Source organism: Dysidea avara, chromosome 3, assembly GCF_963678975.1.
Source record: "Dysidea avara chromosome 3, odDysAvar1.4, whole genome shotgun sequence".
NCBI lineage: Eukaryota > Metazoa > Porifera > Demospongiae > Dictyoceratida > Dysideidae > Dysidea > Dysidea avara.
This window is the reverse complement of record NC_089274.1, coordinates 22,167,435-22,176,062: the sequence shown is the minus strand read 5'-3', so window position 1 is coordinate 22,176,062 and position 8,628 is coordinate 22,167,435. Positions and strand designations below refer to the sequence as shown.

The 8,628-nt window shown below is 35.0% G+C and overlaps 1 long non-coding RNA gene across 1 annotated transcript; it reads left to right on the top strand.

The window, feature by feature from the left end:
- The first annotated feature begins 560 nt into the window (after positions 1–560).
- LOC136251828 (uncharacterized) lies at positions 561–2,466 on the top strand. Its single transcript, XR_010699213.1, has 2 exons — positions 561–662; positions 1,403–2,466. It is a non-coding gene; the product is annotated as an uncharacterized lncRNA (long non-coding RNA).
- The last annotated feature ends 6,162 nt before the right edge of the window (positions 2,467–8,628 follow it).

The window sequence follows — 8,628 nt, the reverse complement described above, 5'->3', positions numbered from 1 at the left end:
ATCATATACTTTTACAATATCACACTTTCTGTGATTACTGTACACGTACTATAATGCTCAGTAGACACTAACCTAATACATGTGTCTATAAAACTATACATAGTGTTAAAGTTATTACTAATCATTGACAGGTAGAATAGGCATTGCACTTCTGTTGCCAAGAGAGGGTATCCTTTAGACAAAGTTATCGCTTAGAAAGGAAATATATAGCTAGTTAACTTTACACACTAACTTTAATTATAATAAGAACACAATATGATCATGTTATGTTGAAGAATATTTGCTTCCTCTTCCAATGTAGTCATTTCCTCCTATGTAGTTCGTGATGGCAAAGGTTAATAGCATATTATGCTACTGTATAGACTATTGACATATACTGAATGTACAAAACTGTAAAGTGAAACCACAATGAAATGTCAACACAATACACTGCCATTGTGTATTAAGGTCACTAAGTGACAATAGACAGCCAGGCAAACATATATAGGGTAATGCCTGACTCTTCTAATAATAAATCTAAGATCACTATCAGGTCACTGAGATAAATAGCACAGCAACCACAGTGTCAACATTCATCAGCCAATTGGACTCAACTTAATAATCTAATAATCTATTTGTAGTGAGCTTATAATTTTGTGGAGGTGTCTTGTCAGTCTTGATAAGTGAGTTTATTACTATAACTATGTCAGTAGATATCTTACCAATGTGTATGTGCTCATGAACACTGTGATACAATAGTCCAAGGACAGTGATGTGAAACAACAGATTGCTAGCTAGGTTAAAGATATAGACATTAATAGATTGGTGATGTATAATTCAATTATTGTCTGGTTCTGCTAAAGTGAATGATCTGATTTTATTCATGTGTGTACAGTATTGTTTTAAAACTATAATAGTTGTTAGTACACCTATACATACTTTATATATATGACATTTACATGCAGTTTTAAAAAGCTGAGTGTACAACTCATTCATTATACATATATGGGTTTATACAGTTAGACTACATTATATAACAGGATTTCTAAATGAACAGGTAATATATATATAGGCTAGTATGGCTGAAGCACATATGTACTTACCTAGAGTTAGACATCAGAATTTCCTAAATAGGGTGTGTATAGCATATCAGCTCATGGTAAACAAGCAGCAGATACATGTTTATGGGGTAGGGGAACAATGTTTACATACATTATTTGTTTATGAATACAAGTTAAGTTGCACACATAGCAACTGATTAAGGTTGTGACTGAGCAATAAAATGTATGGCTCAGTGTTAGGTTTAAATTAAATGTTGCATCACATACTAAAAGCCCTACTATGTATTGTACACACACTTGCAGTATAACATATCCCATGACATGTGCAATAGTAGTATTACATGTAATTCTGTACTCTGTAGACAAATCTATTTACAATGATAACACCTCATGTCATTCTCATATTACTGTTTGTTACTGGGATAGTTGCTAGTACATATTGTGATCAGCAAATTAAAAAAATACTGAAAAATACAGAAAAACATCTATATCCCTGTGGCCTACCACCTCCTGACAATTGTTGTGTTTTCAAAGAGAATCATTTCGACCAATCTCCATCTGGTGTATACAAAATGAACAGTTGGTGTAATGGGAGACTGTCAATAGTTGGTATGTACTGTGACACTACAACAGCAAATGGAGGGTGGACAGTAATACAGAGGAGGAAAGATGGATCTAAGAATTTTGATCGGCGCTGGGCTGACTATGAGAAAGGATTTGGAGACCTGAATGGAGAATTCTGGTATGGCCTTAAGGCTATGAACTGTCTTACCCAAACTGGCCGATGGGAATTCAGAGTGGATTTTGAATTTCCCAACAAGACCAGATCCTATCTTCACTACAATCTGTTTAGAGTAGGAAGTGCTAGTGAAAAATACCCACTGACTATTGGTGGGTTTTCCGGTGAAACTCCTACTGATCCATTCTTAACACATCATCACCTCAATGGGATGAAGTTCAGCACATATGATAATGACAATGATAGATGGTGGGCAGGAAACTGTGCAGCAAAGGTTGCCAATGCTAGAGGCAATGGAGGATGGTGGTATAACAGTTGTTGGAACATCAATCTCAACTCTCAGTACAATCCTGTTCAATATGGATCGATTGGCTTTGGAGGCAGTTACTATAACCCAAGTTGGATAGAAATGAAAATACGTCCTCTCAACTGTGCGACTCAGTGATATTGTACTAACTTATTAACAACAGAAGTGGCCCAGTATAATGTAGGCATATATATGTATAATTATCACATGTATGTACACATGCATGCATATATGTATAGCTTCAAGTTTATTTATTGAGTTTTATAATAAAATGCTATGAATTATAGGTTATACAATTGACTATATAGGCAAGAATTTTATGTACACTACAAACATGTTCTAGCATTTAAACAGAAATATTTGACATGCCTCTTCTGTTATCACATCAACTGCCACTCACCAGTCTCATCTTAAAGTAACTAGCCTATAAGTGCGTAGATTTCATGTGTCATGCATGCATACATGCATGTTTCAAGTATCACTTTGTAATTTTTGTGTTAATATAATCAACAGTAGATCCAGACCTTTGAAAGGGTGGATTCCAATCCAAAGAGCATGGTAGCTACAGTCTGCAGAGAACCCATGTACTTTTCAATGACATTTGTTTTCACTGCTGAAATATGACACTTGTAGAAGTATTTTGAAACTTTATTTACATTTATATAAACCTCAACATATAAGATGATAATTATTTTAAAGTCACTTAGTGTACTCGGAGAAGCACTTTGGAGATTGGTTTTGTATCATAGGTTATGAAAGATTACCAGTATAGGCGGTAGCTACTTACTTCATTGATAAATTTGGTTTCATCAAAAATTACCCATAAAGTGATTGGGAATCTACACTGTATATGGAACCCTTGGAATCTTAATGCATTTGCCACTGATATGTGACAGGAGAGCACAGCATACACCACAGTGCGGTCTGCTTCCTTAATGGTAAGAGATTGATAAAGACCATACGGCTTAAAATTGTACAGTATAGTAGGGATCATGAAGATTTGGGCTTTCCTGCCTAAAAATATCACTAAAACTAGCCTCACTTTTCCTTTACATCAGCTTGGCAGTATTGGCTCACCCAAAAATGCCAGTTTTTATATGATTTTTTTTAAAATACATAACTGACTACATGGTTGACTAACTGATTCCTTTAGCCAAGCATGACTCGACTATATGGTTAAGGTTACAGGCTTGATTTCTTCACTGTTTGCAATCAACATCACTTCTGCTTGAAATGTGCTATACTTGTACAGCTATTAATGTAGTTAATTCAGGTTTTTAGTCACCTGCACTAATTAAAAGCTGTGATCTGAATTAGGTAGCTATACCCCCACAGCTGATTAAATCATTATAACATGTACCACCACTTTTATATTTATTTAACCAAGCATATGTAATGTTAAACAGTATTACAGAGGTGTGTTTTGGTCAGTGCCTATCTCTAACATTTTTACAGTGGAACGTGCATTTGTCAGACAGTTAGCTATAGCAACTTGCACACAGTATTACACTACAAAATCACCATCTCAAAGTGTGATTTTTTCTGGGGGAACATGTCCCCAGACTCTTAAACTAGGTAACATTATAGGACTGAGCCTTGACACTTTCACTGATGCCCCTGAATCTGCGATGTACATGTGTGTGTGTGTGTGTGTGTGTGTGTGTGTGTGTGTGTGTGTGTGTGTTTTCCTGAGCAGACCAGCAGTGCTGACTGCTCAGTATCAATCAATTATTAATTAATTAATCAATCAATCAATAAATAAATAGATCAGTCAACCTGCATAATGATACCTGTACAGCTATTTGTGGTCATGAATTAATTGCCAAGAATTCATAATAAAAAAATAGTGAGGCTTTTAGCTACTATCTTTTTTTATGAACTCTTGCTTTAACTGGTCTTTAAGTGATCTCAAAATTATAGGCATAGCAGTTAATACCATTTGAGGCTCATATGAATAACTGCATAGTTGATATCATCAGTGGAACTATATTACTGTATGGACCTTTTGTTTAAAGATACTTGGAATAGTACATCAGAGATAACTGTTATTGTATAGATAAACATGAAAGAGAGGTGATCAACAAGAACCGATTAGGAAAAGAAAGATTTTTACACGTTGTTTAATAAAAAATTATCCATTTATAGGCTACATTAACTGTTTGTATAGCATTACAGATGACACCATATGATAAGCTATGATGTGTTGTGGAACTATCATTGACCAAAGCTTAACTATAGCACTCCATCATACCCCTGTATGGTTACTACTACAAGAGAAGGTTTTTTAGAATAGCTACCTAGTACTGATTTCAAATATTGAGCTACTTCCAATTAATACATTACACTAATTCAATAAGCACAATTTGTATGTATGATGTGTCCATGCATATTATGCAGCAGAAGTGAAACTTTTGGTTCTTAAAATAGTACATACACAGGGGTGAATCTGGGAGCTGGCAAGGAGAGGGGCACAAACAGGCTAAGTTGTAGGTGGTTGGGGAGAGCCAGATTCTCTAGTTCAGTGCTGTATTTTTGAAGCAGCAAATAGTGTCTCAGTGTTGATTTTTGTCATTTTGAATGGTTGTGTGAAGGCTCTGAATATCTTAAATAACAGCAACAAGATAATTATTTTAGAGGCGCTTAGTACGCATGAAGATGCTAGGTGACAATTTCACAGCTAGTTTGACTTTAGTTCACTTTGGTTTCAGGTGAATTTGAAATAAAATGTGCAGGAGTTTATCCATAGCTACTGAGTATAATAAAACTAGCAACACTATCCCATGCATGGGCACATTTAGCCTGATAAGGATATTTTGCAAATGAAGGACTTGTGTATGCCATTCTTTATTATAGCTAAAGCTAGCTGAACTAGCCATGACTGTAATTTATCCCTATACAACTCTTAATCAATGTAGAAAGCAGATATTTGGATGGCATCTCAAAGTGTGAAATTTTCAAATTTTTTCTGGGGGGGGATGCTGCCAGAGTTGCCTTTGGTAGCATTAAGACTGAGCTTTACCACTCTCACTTTTGCTCTGACACCCCTGGCCTGAATCTGCAATGCACGTGTGTGGAATTTTTCTTCCTGAGCATACCAGCAGTGCTGATTGCTCAGTATCAATCAATAACAGTCAATCTGACAGTGGCACCTGTGCAGCTACTTGTGGACAAGAATTAATTGGACAAGTAATTAGGTACTTTAACTAGTCTATAAGTGATCTCAAAATTAAAGACATGCATAGCAGTTAATACCATTTGAGGCTCATATGAATAACATAGCTGATATGGAACTATATGGACCTTTTGTTTGAAGATACATGGAATAGTACATCAGAGATAGCTGTTGTTGTATATGAATAACAATAATAACATAACGATAAAAGATAAACATGAAAGGGATTATGTAAGTAACAGGTAATCAATAAGAACTGATTAGGAAAAGGAAGATTTTTTAAATAACTGTGAATAAAATACATTTTATAATAGTATCAGGGGCAATTTTAGGGAGTTTTTGGGAAGTCCAGAAACCCTGGACTTACTTCAGAACAGCTGTCAAGCCATTAGGCAACTAATACTATGCCTCATGTTATACTGATTCTTCCTTAACTAGTACAACTATAAACCCATAGGACATAGTAAACACACGAATCATACTCATGCACCAATGCTCATCTGCTAACTGATACTTTCACTATTCTTGCAGTAAAACTCAAGGCTCACAAGTATTTAGCATAAGATCGAGATACTCTAATAGAACAGTCATCTCTTCTAATAGAACATTCAGTTGAAACATTACACATGACACTAGTTCCGCAATTTATTCGTTTTTAGGATGCAATTTAACCAAAATTATCTGCTATTAGAGATGTATCTTTACAAATTTATGTGTGTATTTCAAAGGCCTTTCATTTATTGATATCTACTTGTACAGTACTTAATGACAGTCATTGAAGAATACTGTATTCATGTACGCAAGCACCATTGAAATTGTTCTCAAAACCTCAACTTTCAAAATTTTCCTGTGAGGCATATTTATTTGTTAATTAGCGATCACCCAACAGGGTTTAATGTTAATGTACACATTATATATGCCCTAATATTATGATTTACACACTAAGGTGCAGTTAATGATTCTTAGATACTTCCTGAATCTTGACCACCCCATGTGACTTTTCCTCCACTCCCCCTTCCCCCTTAGTTAGAGTACTATTTAGTAATGTTCTCCACCCCTGTTATTGACATAGCAGTAAACCTTCCAAGACTACAGAGCAAGATATAGAAGGTGATGGTAATAGTGATAATGAAGCAGAAATGCCAAGTAGCTATGAAGAAGCAAAGAGTTGATCATGACTAGCTATAAAGCTAGCTAAATACACTTGAAGCTAATCATAAAGATTCAGTAGACCAATCTATATCATAGCTAACTACATAACTATCGGTGAAAACATGACATATTAAATGCTAGTAAGCATCAGTAGATCAGAAACTCTGTAAAATATTCAGTAAGTTTCATTAAAGCATTGTAAACTTAAAACCTTGTCAGTATCTGGGGGCTGTGCTCCCAGACCCCCATCTATTACCACTGGAAACTGCCTTCTAAAAATCCTAGATTCGCCTCTGTAGTTTGCTGCATGGCATTACAGATGACTCTATCATTGACCAAAGCTTATATACCTATAGTATACCATCATCATTAGGTTTTCATAATAGCTACCCAGCTATAGTGCAGATTTCAAAGATCATTGAGTTGCTTCCAATACATTCCACATCATAACAAATACTGGTCCTGTACACATGGAAGTGTATTGATGTGGTCCACCATATTTTACAAGAAAGGTAAACAAGCAAGTGTAGAAATTTTACATCTGAGTAGGGATGTGAAACAAGATAAAGAAAGCCACAGATTTTCAACCACCATCAGATCATACACAATATTTCTTTAACTGAAATGTATGGTGTGCCTATATTATGCAGAAGTGCACTCTTAATTTGGTTCTTAAAATAGTACATACAGCAACTTGCAATGCCTATGTTCAGTACAGAGATGTTTAGTCTAGTCCACATAGCTACACAACCCCTTATTTGACAAAAAATTCCCTCTCTAAGATTTATTCTTATACAGGTCATTTTATCTGTTGTGACTAGCTACTTACTCACATTCTGTTCATTTCCCCATATATACATGTATTCATTTCTCCCCCCTACTATCTCAAAGGTTAACTATATGAGAATAACAGCTTAGATATTGAATGTGTATCAACAAGACTGTATATTGAAACTGCATTTGATTGTCAATACAATACACTACTATTGTGTAGCATTAAGGTCACCAAAATGACAATGGGCAGTCTGATGTATGTATAGGGTAAGGCCTCAATCTTCTATAAGGTCACCATAAGATAAACCTTTATACACCTATAAATAGTGCAGTATTATCATTACTAGTCAACTGGACTACTTTTAAAATAATTAATCTACTTATCTACTAGAACTTATCCCAGCAATTTTCTATCAGTATCTGTGAGTTAATGCAATAGTTGTAATTATAGGATAGGTACAATGCCATACAAGAGCAGGATCTTATAAAAAGAGCAATACATGTACACTTGAGATATGTTCCAGCAGTTGTTAGATTGTTCAGCAAATGTATTATGTAGTTATATAACGGTAACTGCTGAGATGTGTTGGTAATGCCAGCAGGTGCGTGTCAGCAGCTACACAGAGATTAATATTGTATCTAAGATTGAGGGTCTGTGAACTGTTCAAAATACATATCTGAAGCATCACTGACTTATAATGACTTCTATTTTAAAACTGGTGTTATGATTTTTAAACCAGAAGGAGCTAAATTATTATTAACTAGATAGACTTAGAGGTTTAGTGACAATGGTTGGAATCGGTTTGCACCACTTTATGTGTAGTGTTATTCCTGCTAAGAGGTATATACCTGTATAGTAGCAGCACACAGATATCAAATAATAAGAGTTATACCTATCTTCTGTGAGTACGACTTAACTTAATTGAGTTTGACACCATGTCAAGTTTGATAATTAGTAGTATTAACTGACTGCAGCATAGCTATACTGAAGATAAGGGAATTATAGGGCGCATGTGTTCTTAGTCTGAAGTGTCTAGACTACTTTTTCTTATGTGTGGACTCCTTGCCATCCACACACAAAAAGAAAAGAGCAGTTTGCAAGTCCTACAAGACATTGTGACTAGATGTACATATAGCTTGATGCATCTTACATTCACGGGCCTAGATGGATACATCATATCTCTTGAGAAAAAATTAGTTTAGACTATCCACCAATATTGCATGTATCAAAGAAAAAAAAGTGTTTAACGCATGGCTTAGCATGTAGCTGATATAGATACTTGCTTTGCCCATTTGTATCAGTATAACTTAATAATCTCAACAGTTTATAAACTATAATAGTGTTGAAGAGCCCAACTATATAGCTGACTGCATAATAGAAATAGTACCACAGAAGATAAGCTATACATGTGATTTCTATATTCTACAGATAAATCTATACACA